This window comes from Ictidomys tridecemlineatus, chromosome 8 (assembly GCF_052094955.1).
Source record: "Ictidomys tridecemlineatus isolate mIctTri1 chromosome 8, mIctTri1.hap1, whole genome shotgun sequence".
In the NCBI taxonomy this organism is placed as follows: Eukaryota; Metazoa; Chordata; class Mammalia; order Rodentia; family Sciuridae; genus Ictidomys; species Ictidomys tridecemlineatus.
This window is the reverse complement of record NC_135484.1, coordinates 135,648,321-135,674,083: the sequence shown is the minus strand read 5'-3', so window position 1 is coordinate 135,674,083 and position 25,763 is coordinate 135,648,321. Positions and strand designations below refer to the sequence as shown.

Sequence of the window (25,763 nt, the reverse complement as noted above, 5' to 3'; positions counted from 1 at the left end):
AAGTGTCTTTGTCTGGTTTTGGGATCAGGGTGATGTTGGCCTCATAGAATGAATTTTGAAGAGCTCCTTCTTTTTCTATTTCTTGAAATAGCTTGAAAAGTATTGGTATTAATTCTTCTTTGAAGGTTTTGTAAAACTCTGCTGTATACCCTTCCTGTCCAGGGCTTTTCTTGGTTGGTAGTCATTTAATGGCCTCTTCTATTTCTTCCTTTGTTATTGGTCTGTTTAAATTGTGTGTGTCTTTCTGACTCAATCTGGGCAGATCATATGACTTAAGGAATTTATCGATATCTTCAATATCTTCTATTTTATTGGAATATAGGGTTTCAAAATACTTTCTAATTATCTTCTGTATTTCTGTAGTGTCTGTTGTGATATTGCCGTTTTCATCCCGTATGTTAGTAATTTGAGTTCTCTCTCTTCTTCTCTTCGTTAGCATGGCTAAGGGTCTGTCGATCTTATTTATTTTTTCAAAGAACCAACTTTTAGTTTTATCAATTTTTTAAATGTTTTTTTTTGTTTCAATTTCGTTGATTTCTGATCTGATTTTAATTATTTCTTGTCTTCTACTACATTTGCTTTTGTTTTGCTCTTCCTTTTCTAGGATTTTAAGATGTAATATGAGTTCATTTATTTGTTGGTTTTTTCTTTTTTTTGAGGAATGAACTCCAGGAAATGAATTTCCTTCTTAAAACTGCTTTCATTGTGCCCCATAGATTACGATATGTTGTGTCTGCATTGTCATTTGTCTCTATGAATTTTTTTTATCTCCTCCTTTATGTCTTCTGTAACCCATTGATCATTCAGTAACGTATTGTTCATTTTCCATGTGATGTAGGATTTTTCCTTCCTTCTTTTATCATTGATTTACAGTTTCATTTCATTATGGTCAGATATGGTGCATGGTATTATCTCCATACTTTTATGTTTACTGAGAGTCACCCTATGGCATAATATATGTTCTATTTTTGAGTAGGATCCATGTGCTGCTGAGAAGAATGTGTATCCACTTGATGGTGGTTGATATATTCTATATATGTCGGTTAAGTCTAGGTTATTGATTGCGTTATTGAGTTTTATAATTTCTTTGTTCAGCTTTTGTCTAAAGGATCTGTCCAATGGTGAGAGCGGTGTGTTGAAGTCCACCATAATTATTGTGTTGTGGTCTGTTTGACTCTTAAACTTGAGGAGAGTTTGTTGTATGAATGTTGCAGCACCATTGTTTGGTGCATACAAATTGATAATTGTTATGTCTTGATGGTGGATGGTTCCTTTTAACAGTATATAGTGTCCTTCTTTATCCCTTTTGATTAACTTAGGTTTGAAGTTGATATTATTCGATATGAGTATGGCCACCCCTGCTTGCTTCTAAGGACCATGTGAGTGGTATGATTTTTCCCAACCTTTCACCTTCAGCTTGTGTATGTCTTTTCCTATCATATGAGTCTCCTGAAGGCAGCATATTGTTGGATTTGTTTTTTAAATCCAGGTTACTAGCCTATGTCTCTTGATTGGTGAATTTAAGCCATTAACATTTAAGGTTACAATTGAAATATAGTTTGTACTTCCAGTCATGTTTATTTATTTATTTATTTTAGTTTGGCTAGTTTTTTCCTATTTGGTTATTTTCCTCTCCCTTTACTGAGATACCTCCCACTGTTAGTTTTGGGAGCTATTTTTTAATTCCTCTTTTTTTAGCATTTTGCTCAAAATGCTTTACAGTGCTGGTTTTCTGGCTTTTGTTTATCATGAAATATTTTAATTTCATTGTCAAATCTGAAGCTTAATTTTGCTGGATACAGTATTCTTGGTTGGAATCCATTATTTTTCAGCGTTTGAAATACGTTGTTTCAGGATCTTCTTGCTTTCAAAGTCTGTGATGAAAAATCAGTCATTAACCTAATTGGTTTACCCCTGAATGTAATCTGCCTCCTTTCTCTCGTAGCTTTTAAGATTCTCTCCTTGTTCTGTATGTTAGCTATCTTCATAATTATATGTCTTGGAGTTGGTCTATTATGGTTTTGGATGTTTGAGGTCCTGTAGGCTTCCAGGATTTGGCAATCAATTCCATCTTTCATCTCTGGGAAGTTTTCTAGGATTATTTCATTTAATAGGTTGTCCATTCCTTTGGTTTGAACCTCTGTTCCGCCTTCTATCCCAATGACTCTCAAATTTGTTTTTTTCATGAGATTCCATATCTCTTGGATAGATTGCTCGTGAGATTTAAGCATCTTTTCTGTGTTGACTATATTCTTTTCAAGTTGATAAACTTTGTCTTCATTATCTGATGTTCTGACTTCTACTTGATCTAGTCTATTTGTAATATTCTCGTTAGAGTTTTTAATCTGGTTTATGGTTTCCTGCATTTCTAGGATTACTGTTTGTTTTTTTTTAAATCTCTATCTCCTTGTAAAGCTCATTCTTTGCAGTTAGAATTTGTTTGTTTAATTCGTTTTCAAAGTATACTTTCATTGCTTGGACTTGCTGTCTCATGTCTTCTCTAGTATTCTGTTCCATCTGAGTTAGGTATGCCTTGATTTCTTTCCCTGTCCATGTTTCTGATGCTTCTAGGTCCTCCAGTAGATTTAAGTTGTCCTTCATTGTTTGTAAACCTTTTTTCCCTTGTTTTTTCATGTTGTTCACGTTACTTTCCAGCTCTGTTTGACTGCTTTGTAACTGCTTTCTCCTATACATTTGTTTTGGCTTTGTATATCTCTGTTGTCTCTTCTTTGTGGTGGGAGATTATGCCTAGAAATGTTGGGCTTTATTATACTTTAAAGCTGATTCATTCAATTCATAAAAAGGCTTCCAGGTTCTGTATGCATATAGTATTTTGTTGTTTGTTCTTAGGACTTTATGTTTAAGTTAGGTGCTATGATGGTATGAAGGTTAGTATGTCTTGGCTACTTTAGAAGAATGCTCTACTGAAGGTGGATACAGGCAGTTGGATCAGGATGTTGGTAGTAGCTAGGTATTTAGGAGCCATATAGACAGCCTTGAGACAGTCACCTATTTGCATGTAGACAATTACATGTAATGGAAGACGTAATGCTTGGGATGAAAGTTGGGGTTAGGGGAATGAAGGTGCTCTTAAAAAGAAAGAAGGAGAGAGAGAGATAGATAGATTAGAGGAGAATGAAAAGAATAATAAAACTTGAAACAGGAAAGAAAGAAAGAAGGAAAAGGGGAGAGAGGAACAGAGAGAGAAGAAAAAAAAAGTTGAAGTCTTAGAGATCCATTTTCTTCTCTTCCAGTAGTGCCCTCTGAGCGGAGCTTCTGCCCTCTACCTGCCGATAGCAATCCCTGTAAGGCGTCTCCTGGAAGTCTCTCAGACTTGTCAGTCCAGAGCCATTTCACTTCTCCGGCCCTCACCCCTTTCCTCCTGTCAGCCAGCCAGCCAGGTCCTGTTCACCAGAAGCGGTTCCCCAGAGATCTAGTTACACTTGCAGCCCCATTTAAGCCCCAGTGCTATGGTAAACTGGTGGCTAAGATCTTGGGAGTCACCACTGGTGATATGGGGGATTGGAGGTCAGGGATCCCCTCTGCTTCCCTACAGACAGGACACCTGAGAGATCCCTGAAATGTCCTGGCTGCTTGTATCTGGATGGGTAGGGAGTCACACACCTGCTAAATTGGATTCTGCTGGGAAGGAATTCCGTCGTTCGAACTCCAATGATGTCACCTCTCTGCTATGGCGGGCCCCAGGCTCCTTGCCGGAGTGTCCAAGGGAGGGGTGGGACTGGTCCGTCCCCGGTTGGCCTCAGCTCCTGGCTCACTATTTCATGAAGGCTTGGCTAAAGACCTCTTCCTGCCAAGCTGCGTCTCGGAGGCTAGCAGGACCCAGTCACGTTGGCTGCGGGTGGACGGGCCGGCAGTCACAATGCAGTGCGTGGACTGCGGCTAGCGGATCTGGACTTCTGCGTCTCGTGGCAGGGATTTGCTCATCTGGGGCAAACTGTCACTTCAAAAAATCCTAGTAGCTCCGGCCAGTCTCTCTTCAGTGTAATTTTGCTAGGAGATTCTTCGTTGGTAGAATCTAAGCATTGTCTATGCGTCTTTATGACCCCATCACTGAGGGGGTATTGAAAGCGCTGCCTCTCTGCCCGCCACCATGTTGGAGCCCCTCAAAAAATTTTTACCCTAAGGATTCTTCTAGAACAAGGAGGAATTCTTCCACAGAATATTTACTACCTGAATCAGGATCTCAACCTTTGTACATCTTGCCATCCTGACAAATTTTTTTCCCATGTACGAGATGGCCTTAATTTTGGCACATAGATGGCTTCATATTGATTAGAGAATGACGTACTGGGTTCTCCCTTCCCTTTCCAGTCTCTCTTGTCTCTTTCTCTGACTCCCGTTCTTTCTCTTTCTTTCTTTTGCTTTCTTCTTCTTCCTCTTTCAGGCTTTTTCTCCCCTTATTTAAAAAAAAATAATTAATTATACATGATTTTACCCTTTTATTCCTATAAAAAGTATTGGGGGCTGGGATGTGGCTCAAGCGATAGAGCGCTTGCCTGACATGCGTGGGTTGCTGGGTTCAATCCTCAGCACCACATAAAAATGAAATAAAGATGTTATGTCCACTAAAAACTAAATATTAAAAAAACTCTCTCTCTCTCTCAATAAAAGAATTGTTTTTCTTTTTTATTGAGACCACTGTAGTTTTATTTTTACAATAGAATATGTTACTGAAAAGTAAGTTTTCTAACTTCATTTTCAGTAACATATTCTATTATAAAAATGAGCCATTCTTTTTCCTATTTAGTAAATAATAAGGCAGGCTTTTAAAAAAGTACTAAAATAAACTGATTTAGTTTTTTTAAAAATTCTGTATGTAAATTCCTTGTGTTTACCATGTACTTGATATCTGTACATTCCTATCATATCACCTTTGTGCCTTTTAAAAAAAATTTGTTGAAATGACATCTTTTCATAAAGATTCTGAACTCTAGAATAAGAATCCGTAATATACAAATTAGATTAGTTTTCAGCTAGATTTCCAACTGCTATATTGGAAATCTATAACTATAGTAGAGTTGACCAGATTTTTCTTCAAGGGATCAGATGATAAATATCTTATGTTTGGTGTGATATTCAATCTCTGTCTAAATTACTCACCTTTGCCAATATGGAGCAAAAGCAGACTCTGACAGAACAGAAGTGAGTGTATCTGTGTGCCAGTTAAACTTTTTTTTTTTTTTAACAAAAAACAGGTGAGGAGCCACATTTTGCCCATAGGATATAGTTTGCTGACACCTCAGTCATAGAGCAAGGTTGAAGGTAATTTCATTAAAATAGTATTTATTATATTTTTTTAAAGCGTTATACAGAAATATTTTATGATATTGATTTAACACTACTCCTTTAGCATATATGAAATTTCTCTGAGGTTACTTTTCATTAAAATAATAGTATATTTAGACTTTACTATATCTTTAGCTTTTTAATGTGCAAAAAAATTAATAGGCATTATGATTCCTACCTTGGTAGTCTAATAGTGCTAGTAAAGGTTTTATATTTTGTTTTTGTGTATTTTGCAGACATTTTATTGGATTTTTGAACTTCCTTGTTTTCTTCCAAACTGACTGCAAGAGAGAAATTTAACTATTTGATTTATGACAAACTAAGATTACAATGGATAATTCATCTTTAGGGTACATTTTCCCTATTATTACCAAAGCCAAATGATTTTCACTTCATTCCAATGCTAACTGCAGTAACTTAGGAGGCTGAGACAGAAGGAGCACAAGTTCAAGGTCAGTGTCAGCAACTAAGTGAGGCCCTTAGCAACTCAGTGAGACCCTGTGTCAAAATGAAAAATAAAAAAGGCTGGGGATATAGTTCAGTGGTAAACCACCTCTGGGTTCAATCCTCAGTACAAAAAAGAATGACATTATAATGATAACTGACCAAAAAAATCAGTATGATGTTTTACAGATAAGAATGATTCTTTGGTATAGCCAATTTAAATGAGGAATAGGTCTGCTCAGTTTAGTATTTAGTGGATACTCTCTTTGTCAGATATTGTGCTACCCAAAGTAAATCAAAATCAGTAAGACTTTTCCCTTTTGGCCTACTGCAATAGAGGAGATGAACACTTTCCATAATTAAAATGTACTTTTCATAATAGTGTAAGGAAGGGTATGAGAGAAGGCAAGACACAAACGGTATTACAGAAAAAATGACATATACATAGACCCAAAATGAAGAACAACTATAACAGATAGAGGGAACACCGTGATCCAGGGCACTTAGTTTATAAAATGTTCTATAGAGAGAGTACAGTGTGGGCAAAGTTAGGAGTAGAAAAACAGGTTGGAAATAGATTAGCAGGGTCCCAAATGCCATGACGAAGAGTTTGGAGTTTATTTTCCAGATAGGGTGTGAACATCAAAAGTAGAGGAGTGTTTTAATTTCCTTGTCATGAATTCATAGGACAGATTCAAATTTTGAGAGAGCTTAGATAAGAGGTAGTGAAAATATTTCAAAAAAGAAATAACTAAGCCCCAATGAAGATGGTAAAATTTAAATGGAGGAGAGAGTAGATGCATTAGAGAGACACTTCAGAGATGGAATCAATAGATTATGTGAATAGAATGTGGAAATGAGAAGGGTGAAAGAGTGGAAAAGTCACTGATGAATTTTTGTTTAACTAACTACCATTAGTGGTAACAAAGGAAGGAAGAAGGGAGAAAGGTAGTGAATTTCACTTCAAACAGAATGAAGACCATGCAGATGGAAATATTTTGAAGGTATCTTGGGACAAACACATGGATTTAGAAGCTGGCTATGCCAAGATGATGCCTGAGTCTGTTGAAGCAAGTTGATCATCTAAGAAAAAAAATAGGGTGACCAAAAAAGAGGTGCAAGGATGTAACCTCATATAGCAGCTGCATTTGAAGAACAAGAAGCTGAACCAGTTAAAAAAATAATTATAGAAAGAAATAGGTATTGCTGTTTTGAAGAAGCCTACATAGTTATGAGAGGTGCTGAAAAAGAAATCTTCAGGGATAACATAAAGCAAAAACTGAGAAGAAAAACTAATGGATTGGCTGTATGAAGCTCTTCTGCAGGCAGTGGTGGCCAGGTCAGGTGTTAGTACATTGAGGAAGAGGAGGCATAGGTATTCATTCTTTGACAATATTTACTTGAGAAGAGAAAAAGCTAGGAGCTTTGAAGGAAGATATATATACATTTTTGGTTGAATTTATTTGTAGGCTAAAGAGAAATGTTAAAAGCTCATTTAATTTGGGGAAATATTTTAAATGTAAGTTGTCATGTTGCATCTTAAAAGATTTTTTAAATTTCATGCATGTATTTCTTACATGTGTATAATGTAGTATAATAACAGCAAATATATTTTTATTATTGGTATTGAGGATTGAACTCAGGGGCACTGGGTCACTGGGCCACATCCCTAGCCCAACTCTATCTTTTATTTAGAGACAGTGTCTCACTGAGTTGCTTAGCACCTAGCTTTTGCTGCATCTGGCTTTGAACTCCCAATTCTTCTGCTTCAGCCTCCCACGCCATTGGGATTAAAGGCATGCACCACCACACCCAGCTCAGATATAATTTTTTTAAAAAGTATACAAAGGACTTTCATATTTATTACCTCATTTTGCCTTTACAGCTACTATGAAATACATTGGTGTCTGCCCTTTTATTCAGAGGGGAAAGTGCACTGAGGTGGAGTTCAAAATCATGTAATTTGTGATTGTGTGTGTGTGTGTGTATGTGTGTGTGTGTATGTGTGTGTGTGTGTGTTAGAAGAGATTGAATTCAGAGGAGCTTTTACCACTGAGCCACATTCCCAGACCTATTTTAATTTTTATTTTGTTAAATTTTGAGACAGTCTCACTAAGTTGCTTACGGCCTCACTAAGTTGCTGAGGCTGCCTTGAACTTGTGACCCTCTTGCCTCAGCCTCCTGAGCCACTGTAATTACAAGAGTGTTCACTTCCCCTAAGATTTGAACACATATTTTGTGTCTCTCCAAATCTCCATTCAGATTTTATACTTAATTAAAGATATCTAAATTTTATGTTCAACTTTGTGTTAATATCATTCATTCATACATTCAATCAAAATTTTGTTGAGATACTACTAGGATAGGTTAAAAACATATAATTGCAACCCTTAAGATGTTTCATATAATGGTCAATAGACCAGCAGTTTCAATAATGTGTTTGGAGGTTGCCACAACTGGGTACCTTGTTTTGTTTAATTTTTCTGTGCATTTGATAGCCCAGTATGAAGTTAAAAAAAAAAAAACTCATTTCTTACCAATTCAGGGAAGGCATTGAACACAAAGCTTAGGATAGAAATTTTAAACTCATGTAAAATATTCTTTTGTTTAATGGTAACAATATAGATCAAGGAAAAAATTTACTGTTTGAGAAAGGTTGATAATTTTCTAATTCTTCCATGTGTGTAATTTTATTTGACATTTATAATTTTGGAGTATTAGGCAGTGTGAGCCACATTTCACTATGTACAACAACATTCAAAACACAAATAAAATTATTTTTGTTATCTGTTATTTTGGATTATCTGTGCCAAACTGTGTTCTTGTTGTTTTTACTGAATGAGAAGAACTGATTCAGCAACTCAGAGAACTACTAGGTTATTAAATAATCATATCTTATTGTCTCTACAAGACCCTGTAATTCTCAAACATATATGTATAGGTTTCTTGTACTTTTAGGATACAAACAATGGTTATTTCTAGTAAAGTTTGTTTTTAATTTAAGCACTGCTACTAACTACACATCAGTGAGTTTGGTTGCCATTTCATTAGTAAGAGGAATTAAATTGGAAAATCAAATAAACTCTTGGCCTGACTTTTATGGAAGTACTAATTATCAAACTGAAGTTTAATAGGTCACATAAGATGACCTTGTCCTCTTTATCTAATTATAATTTCAAATTGTGAAGGATTGCATAATGGCTGTACTCCAGTGCTTTATAAAGCAAAGAGAGTGCTTTAGCACTAGGTGGCAGAATTTCTATGAGCACCTCTGCTGTTTCTTTGGGTGAAATTGAATAAATTATTTTTAACCTTTAATTTTCTTGTGGGGAGAAAAAAAATAGGAGAGGATGGTATTTAAAATGACTGAGTGTATTATTCTTACTTAGGCACAACATATCTTACTTGAAGTTGATAAAAGCATTTAGGAACCCTTAATCATCTGCATAATTGTTAGTAACAACTTTTATGTGAGTTGATATTTTGGGGGAATTCAGAAGCCTATACTGTGTTACAAAACAAAAACAGAAACATCTGATGAATTCAAAATCTGGAATATAAGAGGACAGTAATATATGAGTAACATTATTTTAATCTCAAAGTGGATTTCAAATGTTTTCACTTGGTTATCCTAAATTTATATGTAAAAGATATTTTTTTAGTTGTAGATGGACACAAAGCCCTATTTTGTTTATTTACTTTCATGTGGTATTGAGGCTCCTATCCAGTACCCAATCCCAGCCCCCTAAATTTATATTTATAATGTAGTTATCTTAATTTTTGTGAACTCTTAGAGAATGCTACCAATCTATGGAATTCCAGCACTTTCAAAGAAACATTGTTCAGTTATCTCTTTGTGTGTGTGTGTGTGTGTGTCTGTGTTTGTGTGTTATGCATGGGTCTGTGTTTGAAATACAAATAAGAAATGTGCATATGTTAGCTCTGGTGTGTAGCCTCATTGCTGTACCTACTGTCAGTTCATATGCATAACCACATTTGCTGCAGTGAAATCATAGATTTTGCTATATTTTTTTAAATAAATTGTGCAGCAAAGAATAGGAAGCATGACAGGTATGCTTACTGGATTTTATTATGTGATTATGGTAACCTGGTCTACAGCACATATATTTCCATTATACACAGTGTTTTTAAACTTTGCATTCAAAAATGAGGAAGCTATGGTAAGGAATGCATTGTTCTATGCTAGGTCATTGCTTAATGAAGGAAAAAGAAATCTGCCAGTACAGCTTTTTCCAGATTAACACATTTAGTTTGAACTCACAGTGATTACATGTCTGTTGTGTTGAGACAGGTTTTTTGTACTTTATTTAGATGCATTTTCTTTACAGAGAAAGAAATGCTTACATCACATTGCCTGTGGCTTGTGCCAGATATCTGAGGTGAACTCTGTCCCTTCTATATTGGAGCAGGCTCATTTGTTTCATCAAATTCTCAGAAGGCTGGAGTGTCCAGTTACAATATTTTATTAAATGATTAAATTTTCCAGTAGACTCTATAGTTTAAAATACCACATTTTTTTCCAACCAGCCACCCCCCCATACACACACCAAATGAGTATTCTCATTTCATGAGAAATATTCATAGAAAACAGATTTGCTCATGGATAACAGCCTTCATATTTTTATTACAATTTTGCATCATCCATTGCTTCAGTTATATCTTAACATGCTTTCCCACTGCTTTTCTGAATCACATGCTTTAAGGCTGTGTTTCCTTATCTCCATCACCTTGTTTTCATCCTTGGTATTTCATAGTCACAGATAACTTCATTCTTTCAGTTTTCTATTTTTAAAAACATATCCACTCTTGACTATATTGCTTGTTGGCCACATTTTATGGCCCCTTAATACAACATCCTCCAAACTTAACTCTATCCCACAGAAACCTAGAGAATTCAACAATTTATTCTCAACACATCCTCCCTTCTGTTATCAGGTTCACACACCACACATGTAAAAAATAGGTTTCCCGGGCTGGGGATGTGGCTCAAGTGGTAGCGCGCTCGCCTGGCATGCGTGCGGCCCGGGTTCGATCCTCAGCACCACGTACAAACAAAGATGTTGTGTCTGCCAATAACTAAAAAATAAAAAAAAATTGGTTTCCCCTCATGTTCTTTGGTTTCATCACCATTGTATAGTTTTTCACATCTAAAACACACATGCCCTTTCCAAATTCCTCAAGCCCACTTCCCATCTTCAGTGTTCTCGGTACCCTACCTCTTATTTCTGTGGCTCTTGCCTGCCAGAGGTCTTTCCCTGACTTTCTGTATGCTTCTTAAATATTATACCACCTCCACAGTGAAATTAAGAGATACAACCAGTGAGTTCCCATATAATGTGCATCCCCTATGACTCTGCACTGTGTGCTAGATAAATAGAGCACATTCTGGGTTTCATCACATGTAGTCTTGGGAAGTCATATGGTTCCCTTTTACTTAAATCAATTCTTTTCATAATGCACAATGAGGCCAATTGACTTGGACTACGTGAGATTTATCATCAATGAAGGGAGGCAAAAATGTACAAGAGATTAAAGTGCATGTCAAGTATGATTACAACCATGAAAACGCCACAAAAACATGGACATATTTTAAAAAATGAAAAAAAAATCTAATAATAGTTGTTCTAGATGGAACTGTGAAAACTTTTATCTCCCCTTTCTGCTATTTTGTAGTTTTCCCTTTATTATCATTAATGAAAAATATATACAACTACACCTAAACCATCTTTAATCTTTCTTTTACCTAGGTTAAAAACTTCTGTTTCTTTTGTATGTTCTGCTAATTTTCCAATAACTCCTTATCAGTATTTTGACATTTCCTTGAATATCCACCTAGCATTGGTTATTGCTGAGTGTAATAGCTTTGACTTATTTTTTTTCAAAAAATAAATTTCTTATTTTTGAATAGCTTTTGATTTTCAGAGAATTGCAACCACAGTACATTTTCCATAAACCCCATCCCAGATTCCCCTATTACTAGCCTCTAGTTTGTCTCTTTTGTCACAGTAAATGAACCTGTATTGATACTTTATTGTTAACTAAAGTCCATTCTTTATCAGACTCCTTTTGTTTCCACCTGATGGCCATCTCCCCTATCTAATGTTCTGTCTTTTTTCTTTTCCAGGATGCTGTCCAAGAAACCACATTGAATTCAGTCATCATGTCTCCTTAGGATTTTTTGACTGGGGCAGTTTCTCAGACTTCATTAAGATCTTGGCAGCTTTGAGGAATACTGACCAGGTATTTAGTTGAATGTCCCTCATTTAGGATTTGTCTAATATTTTCCTCATAATTAGCATGGGATTATAGACTTTGGAGAGAAGTCACAAAAGTAAAGTGTCATTCTCATAACCTTTTATCAAGAATATGTCCTGCCCACAGAACACAGTTTTTTCATCACCTTCCTGAAGTAGTATTTCCTAGGTTCCTCCACTGGAAAGTTAGTCTTTTATTCTCCGTTTTGTTCCTCACTCTTTGAAAGTGTATAGGTAGCTCAGACTTGCTAAGTGGAGAGTTATATTTTACCTCAGTGCAGGATGTGATGTCTACATAAGTCCTAGAATTTGTTGATTATTTAATTTATCATCATCATCATCATCTCATCATTACTCCTGAAGATTGAAAGCAATGTCTTGCCCAGCCTACGCAAGTTCCCCACAACTGAACCTTGGATGATGATCATAATAAAGATCAAATTTTAAAAAGAACTGAGCATCATCCAGAGGTGCAGGTCTGTAATCCCAGCTATTAAGAAGGTCAAGATAGGATAATAGCCAGTTTAAGGCCAGATTTAGCAAATGAACAAGATTCTGTCTCAAAATAAATAAATGCAAAGGGACTATCGATGTAGTTCAGTAATAGAGCACCCCTGAGTTCAATGCTCAGTACCACAATAAAAGGGAAAAAAGTACTGTGTGTCTATTGTGTGTAAGAACTTGTATTAGGAATGCCATACTTTAAAAACAATTGAACATAAAGAGTTGAATCTTTTGCTTTGCTTGATTTTGTAGGATTCTCTGGGTTAAATGAATGGCAAGCCATTTCACAGAGCACTTTAGGCCTTTTACAGGAAGAGTAGGAATGCAATTTATTAAGACATTGCTTTTCAGTTACAGCTTGTTTTTTAGCTAAAAAAATACACAAATATATATATAATCTCAAATGGTGGTTCTGTTTCAAGTTTTCTGAGGAAGCTCCATTCGGGTTTTTATAGTGGTTTCACCAATTTGCAGTCCCACCAGCAATGTATGATTATACTTTTTCCCCACATCCTCACCAACATTAATTGTTACTTGGATTCTGGATAATTCCCATTTTGACTGGAGTGAAATGAAATCACAGTGTAGTTTTAATTTGCATTTCTCTAACTGCTGGAGATGTTGAACATTTTTTTTCATATTTTTGTTGACCTATCATACTTCTTCTGTGAAGTGCCTGTTCAGTTCTTCAGTATGTGGTTTAGCAACAGAAAATGACCTAAGACAGAATCAATTGCTATTATATTCTCATTTAGCTCACCAGTTTGGCTGTCTGTATTTTAGTGATTGACAATGAATTATTAAAACTCAACCAATTCAGTTGAAATTAGTAGATGTACAGAGATAGTTTTTTGTTTTTTTTGTTATTGTTATTTTTTATGATACAAACTGCCATACTGTCTGACATACCTAGTCATGAAATTGAGGCATTTTCCAGCTATTCAAAAATCAATGTTGTCAAAGGCTTATGTCAAATCTGTTTTTTTATAAGACAATACATTTGTGCATTACATCTTTGATGTCATACTGGCAAGACCTGGTAGCAGTAAATAATAGACACCCTAATATGTGTGTGCCAGTAGTTGAGAGATAAAGTTTCTGAAAATTTAGGTACCCACCTATCTCAATCAAGTTTGTATGATCTGTTTGTTTGCATCGAGTTGGGATATTTGGTCCAGAGGAAATGATTGTTCACCCTGTGCCCCTTCCATTAAGAAAGAGAAGCAATGTTTAGCAGGCATCTTGGGATTTTTGAAGCAAGATAGACTGAATTATATCTTCTCTGACTCATTTAATCACCATCCAAAAATATTTCCAGTGGACCAGTGCAAGACAAATGAAAACAAACTTCATGGTTGGTCAGACTTCAATATAAAGAGTGTGTAATTTAAGCTTTTCTAAGGTGCACAACAAAGTTCTTGAGTGTCCAGAGTGGATGAGGAATATAAATAAAGCCTGCAGCAAGTCCAGATGAGAGAATCAGTATGAATCCCCAAGATTTTAGAACAAGACTCAGACATCTTTATAAATTCATTGTTTTTGTTTTGAAATACAGATCATGACTTGCTCCTGGGGTTCTACTAAAAGTGAATGTCTGCCATAGGTCTTCCAGTAACTTTTGGACCTAAACTTTCCAATATGGGCTGGTGGTCTCATCGCTGGCAGATCATAAAGGAGATGCACCCAGTGCTTCATTATCAAGTTAAAGTGGTTTTCGTTTCTTTATGGTATTGGGGATTTAACCCAGGAGGGATTTATTACTGAGCTACATCCCCAGCCCTTTTATGTTTTATTTTGAGACAGGGTCTCTAATTTGCAGAGGCTGGACTTGAACTTGTGATCCTCCTGTCTCAGCCTCCCAAGTTGATGGGATTACAGGTATCACCATAGTGTCTGGCTAATTTAAAGTATCATATATGGCATTTTGGTATTAATGAATCCTAAAAGCAATGGTAAAACATTTAAGAGGGGCTTAGCTCCCACTCCCATGAGTAGAAGCCACTCATTCCCTTCTCTCCTTTTTCTTGTATCTGTGGCTACCTGGGGAGTTTTCCTGTGCCTTGTTACCTGAGGAGGAAAAAAAAACATGGCTCTTGTTGATAGATGGTTCTGCTCCAAATGCTGACATCAGGCTTTCAGGGGTGACATGAGTGGCAGTAGCAAGAGAAATCTTACCTCTAGATAAAGCTAAGCAGTAAATGCCATGGTGAACTTTGCTTGTAAGAAATACCTTGTTTCAGGAATTGCTCTTGAGTCTTCAATTTTAAACATTATACTACTTGAAACACAAATAACACACATTAATTAAGTAATCTACTGAGTTGACCTGAAAAATGGACCCATTAGATTAAAAGTATAGTCCAGTTTTAGAAGTAATACTTTAGAAAATAGTGCACACTCTTTAATCAAACAACATCTTTATCAAGTATACTGCAGTATTGTCGTCTAGCAAACCCCCAAAACAGTGGCATAGAGTACTATTTCTGCCTGACACATCTAAGTCAGTTGAAGATTGGCTGATCCAATCTGGCTTCAGGAAGGCCTCACTCCTGGTGTGTCTCCCATCATTCAGGACTAGGGGCCACCCATAGCATGCTCCTCTCTTGGTTGAAGGCAGGAAGTTAAGAGAGCAATCCCAAGACAAGCCTCTACTCATGGCCACTAAAATCCTATTAGCCAAAACAAGGCACATAGCCAAGCATATATTCAAGGGGTAGGAGAATTTCTCATTGAGAGAATAAAATCATGCCATTTGCTGTTAAATGGATGGGGGTAGAGAAGATAATGCTAAGTGAAGTTAGCTGAATGTTTTCTTTGATATAAGGAAGCTGATTCATAGTGGGATAGGATTAATAGTGAGGGGAATAGAGGCACTATAGATAGGTCAGAGGAATTAGAGGGGAAGGGAGGGGGCATGGAGTTAGAAATGAAGGTGGAATGCAATGGACATTATTATCCAAAGTATATTTATGAAGACATAAATTGTTGTGTGTATACTTTGCATACAACCAGAGGTATGAAAAATTTGTGCTCTATATGTGTAATAAGAATTGTAATGCATTCCACTGTCATATATAATAAAAATAAATAAATAAAAGTAGGAATCATATAGCTAACTCGTAAATTTACTGGGAGGGTGTTGGGGTAGAGCTTAGCAGTAGAGTACACACTTAAGCTAAGCAATGCCTTAGTTGGATGAATAGCAGTAAAACAAAAACAGAACAGAACAAAAAAGCAAAACAAAAAAGTTATTGGAAGAATTAAATAAATGATATAATGTCTCTAAATTGTAAAGCAAATAACCCAGCCCCTTTCACAGGGCTCACTAATTCTCACTAATTTATTCTCTTTCCCACCTCCACTTAGGAAGGCTATATATTTGCAGATTATATTAGAATATTTTAAAAATCATTATAACACCTTAGACATTTAGAGAATTTACATATGAAGTTGTAATTGCTTTCAAGGAACTCCAGTGAGCCACATAATGTAATAATTGGAACTTTGTCAATGCACACATGGTTTGCAGAGTTTTCACTTAACCTGGGCTCGAGCCTGTTCAGCAGCAAGCATCATTATGTCAGCCTGACTTTATAGTTCTTAGCTCATGTTTCCATCCATGTACTTATTGTGAAACATGAAAGTCTCTATATCTTTTGGAAAATGCCCCCTCTAAACAAAAGAACAAACAGGGAAAAAGCAAAACAAGGTAACAGCAAAAATATTCTAAATCTAACCAGCAAATAGTATCAGCCCACAACTGAAGAAAAAGTGAAGAAATCTGTGCTTATTCAGAAAAATAGAAATTTGGGGTGAATTATGGAGTTGGAATTCCACATGGACAAGTGGTTTGGATGCATATGATGAATTTTGTCATGCATTCTGTGAGGAGGTAAGGAGAGAAAATTCACAAATTTTCAATAAATTTTCCAGACAGAATTTTATTATTGGCTTTATTAATGAATCTAGCTCTAAATTCACAGAATTATATAAGTCTTAAGGAGTTAAATGAAAGATTTGGGTAATACTTGGCTGCACTTTGTGAGAGAAATTCCATGCTATAATGGTATTTCTTGTTTGGGAATTTGTAAATGTCTCAAGACCCATCTCTTAAGATTGCCTGCTACATAGCATGAGTCTCTAAGATTTTGTCTCATTCCAGTCAGAATGGCAGCTATTAAGAATACAAACAACAATAAGTGTTGGTGAGGATGTGGGGAAAAATTCACACTCATACAATGCCGGTGGGACTGCAAATTGGTGCAGCCAATTTGGAAAGCAATATTGAGATTCCTTGGCAAGCTGGGCATGGAACCACCATTTGACACAGCTATCCCATTCCTCAATCTATACCCAAAAGACTTAAAAACAGCATACTACAGGGACACAGCCATATCAATGATATAGCAGCATAATTCACAATAGATAAATATTGGAAACAACCTAGATGTCCTTCAGTAGATGAATGGATAAAGAAAATGTGGTATATATACACAATGGAATATTATTCAGCCTTAATCAAGAATGAAATTATGGTATTTGCTAGTAAATAGATGGACCTAGTCAATATCATAGTAAGTGAAATAAGCCAATTCCAAAGAACCAAAAGCTAAATATTTTCTGATATGTGGATGCTAACCCACTGTAAGGGACTAGGGTAGGAAAGCATAGAGAAACTTTGGATCAAACAGAAGGGAGTGAGGTGAGGTAGGAAGGATAGTAGAATGAATCCGACATTATTACCATATGTACATATATGATTACATGACTGATATAATTCTACATAATGTACAACCAGAAGAAGGAGAAGTTATACTCCACTTATGTGTGATGCTCAAAATGCATTCTACTGTCATGTGTAACTACTTAGAACAAATAAAAAAATAAAAGAATAATTTTTAAAAATTCTTTATGTAAGAATTATAGCAAATAATCAGTTATAAAATAATCTAAATTATTTATCAATCTAATAATCTAAAATAATCTCTAAAATACATTTTGATCTACTTCACAATGTTACTGTGGCTCACAGTAAAGTCTCAATAAATACAAACTCTTAGAATTACACTTTTTTGTTGCTCTTGCTGTTTTTTGTTGTGCTGGTGGTGGTTTATGGTACTAATGATTGAACCCAAGTATCCTCTACTAGTAAGCTACATTCCCATCTCCATTTTCCTTTTTACTTTTTTCTGGAACATGGACTCCTACTAACTCAGCCTCCTGAATATAATTCATCTTTTTGAAGAATATACTCTCTGTTTTTGAAGATGTTGTAGAAAGAACATATATGATAAAGAGAATATCCTCAAAATTTATTTTCCCATGTAGACAATATTTAGTTTCAACATAAAATATTCACTATTCTAAACCAAATTTTATTCTCAAATGTCATATTCTATTCACTATTCCATAAGGTTCAGGATGAGCAAGTAAGGAATATGTTATGAAATGACAGTAAGAGTTCCATGTTCCAGCATATGCTGGAATGTAACCTGTGTATGCCAATGTAATCTGTCAGATTAGGAGAATGAGTTTAATATGAGTGAGCAATACAATATGATTATACTAAAAAGCACTTCTCAATTTAGGCTGCATTACTACAAAATGGCCTCCCCAATAAAAAATAGATTGGGCCTCTTTTATAAGCAGCCAATCGGGCTATTCTTCAATTATTACTTGTTATTATTCATCTTCTATAGGAGTATGTCAAGGCAGAATATATCCAAAGAGATGTGAGTAGGATGGTGAAAGTGCTTGAACTTAAGCCACTAAGTTATGAGAGAAGAACTGGAAATAATTAGCCCAGAGAAAACAGTGCTTGATTTGGACATGGCTAAATATTTCTAGCTTCCTGAAACTCAACCATAGCTACTTTTTCAAAACATAATTAGATATATTATTCATGAAGTTTCATAACCCATTTTGTCTCTTAACCCATTCAATGAGTTCATACTATTTGTTATATGTATTTTTATAAATTCTTTTTTCCATGTGTATTTATACTTGACTTTATTATTTTATTTGTGTCACTCTAGTGCCTCCCCTATTGAAGAGTGCTGTGTTTCTCATTCAGATTCAAAGAATGCATGAACTTTCACAGAGTTTGGAGTTCTTGAACTTATTATGTGTGTAAATTATAATGTGTATAAGCAATTACATAGTTTATACCATGTAATACACATTTTCCTTAATAGCTATGGGACAAATGAACCATATTCCTGGGGTTGGGTAATTATTGTATTTTATTTCTTTATAATTTCTTTTTATTCTGTAAGTTTTGAGGTGTACAAGTGTGTGTGTGTGTGTATGTGTGTCTATTCTCATTTTGTGGATGGATTAGAAAAATATATATTTATGTACTTTCATTTAATTGCTTTCTTTTGGGTGTGTTTATGATTTAGCCTTGTTTTGACATAGGTGGGATATAATTATATATAGGTTTAAACTGTTTTAATCTTACATTAGTTTATTTGTTTATATATTGGTTTTTGACCCTAATCCCATTTCTTTAGTTTCTCCCCATCCCAATACCAATTTTCCTGCTCTCTTTCAGTTTTTGCCTTTTAGTTTTAGTTAATTTTTTGTAACTCCTTCTTTATGGTCAACATCAGCTACCTATCTCCTGACTCTCTTTTGTTTACTTAACATATTTCAAACATTTCTTGCCTTCCTACCCTATTTTCTCTTTACTTAAGAAACTTTAATTCCATTGACTAATAGAATTAGATAGTTAATGTAATTCTTACCCAATTCCTGTGCTTGTGGTTATTGATAGAATATACAACATAGTAGACACCTGCTGCTTAATTCTGGATTGAGTTCATGATTTTTTATTTTTGGTATTGATGGTACTGATGCTCACCTCAACATTCCTATATAGGTGGCAATTATTGCTATAGATGTCAAAGTGGACAGCAGAAACTGTACATCTGTTACTAACAGTAGTGCTATTTCTGGCAACCACCTTCTTGTAAGAGGGGCTGGAAAGTGATTGGGACTTTTCAAGTTCACAGAGTGGAGATCTTGCTGTGGAATAATACTCAAAACTCAGCCAAGTAAGTAATAGCAAATCTCACTCCACACATGATAATCTAGCCCCACCTGAGCCTTCACATTACTCCAAGGGCAGAGAATTGGGGAAACAAAACCAAAACTCCCAAACAAACAAACAAACAAACAAAAACAGGTTCCAAGGAGGAACAATCAGAGTGGCACCACAGGTTGCTCTCTGGGATATCTACTCATAAAGCAAAAAAGATAACTATCCACAAGAGGACTTAAAAGAGGAAGGAGAATCTATCTCAACTGATGCACAAGTCCAACCAAGACCTCTGAAAACATGAGAAAACAGGCCAAGAAATCTCCTCCAAAATTCAGAATCTGCCAACAAAGGATCCCAACAAAGGATATGGAAGTAGATGAATTATCAGACAAAGATTATTAAAAACGATTATTAAAATGTTAAACTAAAAGAAGTTCTAAGCACTGAATAAAGAAAGCTAATATTGGAGATAAAAATCACTTTAATAAAGAAACAAAAATATTGAAAAGAAACCAGTCATAACTCCTGGAAATGAAAGATACAAATCATACTTCACAGTAGCTCAACTGTGGAACCAACCTAGATGCCCTTCATAGATGAATGGATTAAAAAATGTATATATATATATATATATATATATATATATATATATATATACAATGGAATATGTATATATATATACAATGGAATATTACTCAGCAATAAAGGAGAATAAAATCATAGTATTTGCAGGTAATAGGATGGAGTTAGAAAAGATAATGCTTAGTGAAGTTAGGCAATCCCAAAAAACCAAATGCCAAATGTTTCCTTTGATATAAGGAGTCTGATTCACAGTGGGATAGGGAGAGGGAGCCTGGGAGGAATAGAGGAACTCTAGATTGGCCAGAGGGCTGGGAGGGGTAGGGAGGGGGCATGGGGTTAGAAATGGTGTTGGAATGTGATGATTATTATTATACAAAGTACATGTATGAAGACATGAAGTGGTGTGCAAAAACTTTGTATCAAACCAGATATGTGGAAAATTGTGCTCTAAATGTGTAATAAGAATTGTAATGTATTGCAGTGTCATATATATATAAAATAAAGTTTCATTGGAAAATATCACTAACTGATTAGATGGCATAGAAAACAGAACTTGAGTCCTTGAGGACAGAACTTCAACTTCATGCCTCCAAGACAGGATAAAGGCTCTCAAATGGGGACGTTCTGGTGGCCAGCATGGAGGTGGCATGAGCAGTCCACAGAGCTGGGGGAGTCACTAATTCTAAGGGCGAATTCACCCAACCAGAGGGCTGAAAGTCCAGGGAGGGAGCAGAGGCCTCATGAGGGTGACTGAGCCCCTGGCGGCAAGTTCCTGGTCAAAGCCCAGGCCAGGCCTCTGTTTAAGGCAGAGCACCAAGGGTGGCAGGAACCCTGCGCTTCCTGGAATTCTGAATGCTTTTGTCATAATTGACCCCAGCAACACTCCAGGATATTCAGCTGGAAGGTGGATGGCCATAGAGTGGTTTTTGGAGCAGAGCTGAGGGCTCTCTGAAGCTCTAGCAATGTCTTCGTGGTTTAGAGGCCTAGGCTTCGGCTTGGGCCAGTTCTTGGGTCAGGAGGGAGGCAGCTTGGCTTCCCCCACTGGCCAAGTCTCCGGCTGCACCATAGATATGCCTGTGGAGGTCTCCAAAGCTGTGGAAACCGGTTCACTTCGTTGTCGGAGAAAGAAAATTGAAGCCACAGAATCCAGGTGGAGATCCGAGAATACAAGACTTGAAAAGTATTGTACTGATCTGGAAAGAAAGGATGAAGCATCACAGTTTCAAATAAACCTTCAATCTACAAGCTACCAAAATCAGCTGCAACAGAAACAGGTAGAAATCGGCCATTTTCAAGCAAGCCAGATGGCAGTGCAGAAGCAGTTGTTGAGCGTGCAGTCAGCTGCTCATTCAGTACCTTCAGGAGTGGGTGGTGTACCAGCAACCAAAGCACCTTGTTCATTTGGTTATAGACTCGGTGAAGTCTGCAAACTACAACATACTATTAAGATCCTGGAACAAAACCGAAGTCAGGACATGGATCATCACCAACATGAAATGTCCATCTTGCAGAATGCACATCAACAAAAATTGGCGGAGTTAAATCACCAGCATCAACAGGAGTCAAATGACTATGAAAGACGGATTGCAGAACTTGAAAAGCTGTTACACCAAGGTGACTCAAGAGTTATACTAACTGATGAGTCTCATGTCTGGGAGATGCAAAACATGATTCAGGTTCTACAAAGTGAAAAACTAGAGTCCATAAAAAGAATCAAAGAACTTGAGGATACAATAAAAGACATAAAGAAAAAATTATCTTCTGCAGAACACGACAGAGATGTCCTGAAGGGAGAAAAAGAGCATCTCAGTGTCAAAAAGCAACAAATAACTGAAGAGTTTGAAAACTTGAAACTGAAATGCAGTAAATTGCAGCCTTCTGTGATGGAGGAGAGTGATCCTGTGGCAGAAAAGGGAACAATTCCTCCACAGAGTTCATCAGTGGGAGAAGTGTTCAGACTACAACAAGCCCTGTCTCATACTCATAATGAAAGAATGAAACTGAGTAGTTTAAGGCAGGATACCAGTCTTGCTGAAGACAATCTGAAACTTCAAATGCATGTGCAAGTTTTAGAAAAAGAGAAGTCATTATTGAGTCAAGAAAAGGAAGAACTTCAGATATCACTTTGCAAACTTAGCTGGGAATGTGAAGTCCTTAAAAGTAATGCTTCAAATGACATGAATTTAAATGTACAGATACATGAGTTAACACTGAACTTGGAGGCTAAGGAGCAAGAACTGAATGAGAGTATTAATGAAAAGGAAATGCTGATAGCTCAGTTAGAAGAACTGAAAAACGAGCACCAGGAAGATACAAAGCACATGAATTTGATAATAGATAAGCTATCAAAACAGCAAAATGAAGGAGATGGTCTAATCCAGAAGTTGAAACAAGATGTAGAGGATGAAAAAGAGAGAGTTCATCAACTTGAGGAGGATAATATGGACATGACTAAAGAGTTGCATGTACAGAAAGAAAAGTTAACTGAGAGTGCACTGAGCCTCCATGATTTGCATTTAACCAAGCAGAAGCTTGAAGATAAAGTCAAAGATTTAGTAGGTCAGCTAAGTCAGTCACAGAAAAGTAGTTTAAACATCCAGCAGGAAAACCTGGAACTTAAGGAACATATTAGCCAAAAGGAGGAGGAATTATGTAGAGTTCGGAACAAGTTAAGACATGCTGTTAATGAAGACTCTAACAGAAATTTTAAGGATGACTTGCTTAAAGAAAGGGAAGTCGAAATTACAAACTTGAAGAAAAATCTTGCAGAAGTAGAACAGCTCAATGAAAATTTAAAAAAAGTTGCTTTTGATTTCAAAATGGAAAATGACAAGTTGATTTCAGCATGTGAAGATGTAAGGCATCAGTTGGAAGAATCTATTGCTGGTAACAACCAAATTTCTCTAGAAAAAGACACTATTATGGAGACGCTGAAAAGAGAGAAAGTACAGATAGAAGTAGAACTGTGTCAGGCCAAAAAGAGACTGTTGGAAGAAGCAAACAGTTACAGGCAGACAATTCAGGAACTCTCAGATGTATGTAATTGGAATACCTCTGCCTTACAGCTGGAACAGGAGCGTGTAGTGCAACTCAGTCAAGAGAAAGACTTTGAAATAGCAGGACTCAAAAAGAATATTGAGCAAATGGCTACTGATCAAAAAGAAACTAAGGACATGTTGGCATCTCTTTTAGAAGAAGAGAAGCAATTGATGCAACTTCTAAATGAGAAAGAAGTTTCTATTGACCAACTCAAACAAGAAAATTCAGCACTGCAAAAGGATTTAGATAAGTGTTCTCAGGCCTTAAAACAAAATGAAACTTTAAGGCAGACCATAGAGGCAAAAGCCAGAAGTTTCAGCTCCATGAAAGAAGAAAACACTCATCTGCAAGAAGAATTGGAAAGAATTAGGGAACAGCAGAATCGAGTTGTAGCTGTGGCTGAGCCTAAAACCCTTGATAGTATCACAGAACTGGAATCTGAGGTATCTCAACTGAATATCATCAAGAATCATCTGGAAGAGGAAGTTACACATCATCAAAAGGTCATTGAAGATCAAAACCAGAGTCACATGCAACTACTTCATTCACTACAGGAGCAGAAGGAGGAAATGGATAAATTTAAATACCAGTATGAGCAGATGAAGGCTGCACATACTCAACTGTTTTTTCAAAAAGACAAGGAAATTAAGAATTTGCAGAAAACCATTGAACAAATCAAAGCCCAGGGGCATGAAGAGAGACAGGATATTCAAACAGAGAATGCTGATAGTTTTCCAGAAACAAAAGTGAAAAGCCTTAATACAGAAAATAGGAGTGAAAACCATGCCATCTGTAAAGCCAAAATGGAAAATTTTGTGAAAAGAGTCAAAGAACGAATACTTGAGATTAAACTTCAGAATTCAAAGAATATGTCTTTAACCAGACAGATAGACCAGCTGTCGGAAGATGAGGTTGAGAAACTCACTCAAATTATCCAGCAGAAAGACATGGAGAGAAGAGCTCTTCATGCTAGAATGTCTCTAGTTTCATACACCTAGGATGTCCTTGACGTCCACCAGCGACTCCAGACCTGCATTATGGAAAAGAGAACAAGGATTTGCATTTTGAATGGGAAGATCCAAAAGTGACCCCAACATACCTTTGATACCAGCTGAGGAAACTAGGCTTAAAAGTTCTTTTTCAGGACTTTTGGTTCCATTTCTAGAAACAGAATCTCATCCAGCTATTCTACAAAGAAAAATTTCTGATCATACCATGAAACTTTTATACTCACCAGGAAGGAGAAAGCCAGGTGTAAACGTACCAGGAAGTTGTAAATATGGAACAGAATTCAGCCATTCTTGGCTCCCCATTTGGAAGCTGTGACTCTTATTAACGCAGCTGGACTTGGTTGGACCTGGTGGACCTGGGCATCTTCATTTGAACTGTACACTATTGCCAATACCCCTTGACAGCAGCCCTGGAGTTGTACTAAGGGACCTTTGAAGGCAATAGATAATTATCAAGCCAGAGATAATTTAGTACTTTACAGAATTCATAAACTCAAGGTACTTTTTCCTTTTGGAAAAAAAGTCATATATTGATAGAAAAATGATAAAGAAAAAACCCCTGATATATAGAGCTCCCTATTTTTTTTTGTTTTTATTTTTTTCTTTTCATGTTACACTTAAAATTATTGTTTGATTGTTTGTTTGCTGTAGCACTTTTGGTTTATTAAAATTTGTTCTGATGTTATGAGATAACTGTATGCAGTATTGAATTCTTAAATACTTTGATTGTGAATCAGAGCAGTATCAGTGAACTTATATAGCTCAACCTCTTTTTTATAATATTTGTTAAATTTAATTATACTAAAATAAAAATGATACATTTAAATGACGGAAAAGAAAAATCCAACCCATATGATAAAGATATATCTCCAAAGTTAGAGTATGATGTAGCAAGAAGTTGTGAATTCTTTATCAAAGAAAACATTGTACAACTACTAAAAGAAAATTACAGTTGGAGGGCCCAAATAAAAAAATTTAGTGGATTAATTCTAAGATTCTTTTAATCAAAATACTATGAACCTATCCATTTAACTACTTTTAATTGTCTAAAAAGTCACTTCAGGTTAAACTCAATTTTCTAGGAGTTAAATATGTTCATAAGGAAAATATTTTCTACACGTTAAGTTTGAGTCAAACCAAAAGACTTATAAATTATAAGAATGTATCATTAAAATATGGACTGTTTATCTAAATGCTTCTCTGGTTTAACAAAAAATGTATATATAATTAATCTTTTTTATGTTTGTAAATTAAGATAAAAGATGAATCGAGTTTTTAGCTTGAGTTGGGCAAAGTCGTAGAAGAGAGAAAGCAGATTATGTGGCAATTGCGTTTCTGAAACCTGTAGTTTTAGAACCATTAAAGGGCATTCTTTATTAAAATTAATTTAATAAACTTTAATATGAAATCAATTTTTAAATATAAATTATATTGTAATTTAAATATAATTTAATTTTTATCACATTTAATTTAAATTTATTTCATTAATTTCATGTTAGTTTTATTACATTTAATTTAAATTTATTTTTTGATGTAGCACTTAAAATTTAATTAGTTTTT

At 35.7% G+C, this 25,763-nt stretch overlaps 1 protein-coding gene and 1 pseudogene across 14 annotated transcripts in view; both read left to right on the top strand.

Annotated features, from left to right (window-relative positions):
* The window catches only part of LOC110597363 (serpin B6-like), a 312,873-nt gene that overhangs the window by 213,300 nt on the left and 73,810 nt on the right, over positions 1–25,763 (top strand). For all 14 annotated transcript variants that reach the window (XM_078020459.1, XM_078020455.1, XM_078020452.1 and 11 more), the window contains one exon: positions 11,897–12,012. The gene's annotated coding sequence lies outside the window, so the exon portion shown is untranslated. The remainder of the gene's footprint in view (positions 1–11,896; positions 12,013–25,763) is intronic.
* Positions 20,517–25,721, top strand: LOC144366319 (thyroid receptor-interacting protein 11 pseudogene; annotated as a pseudogene).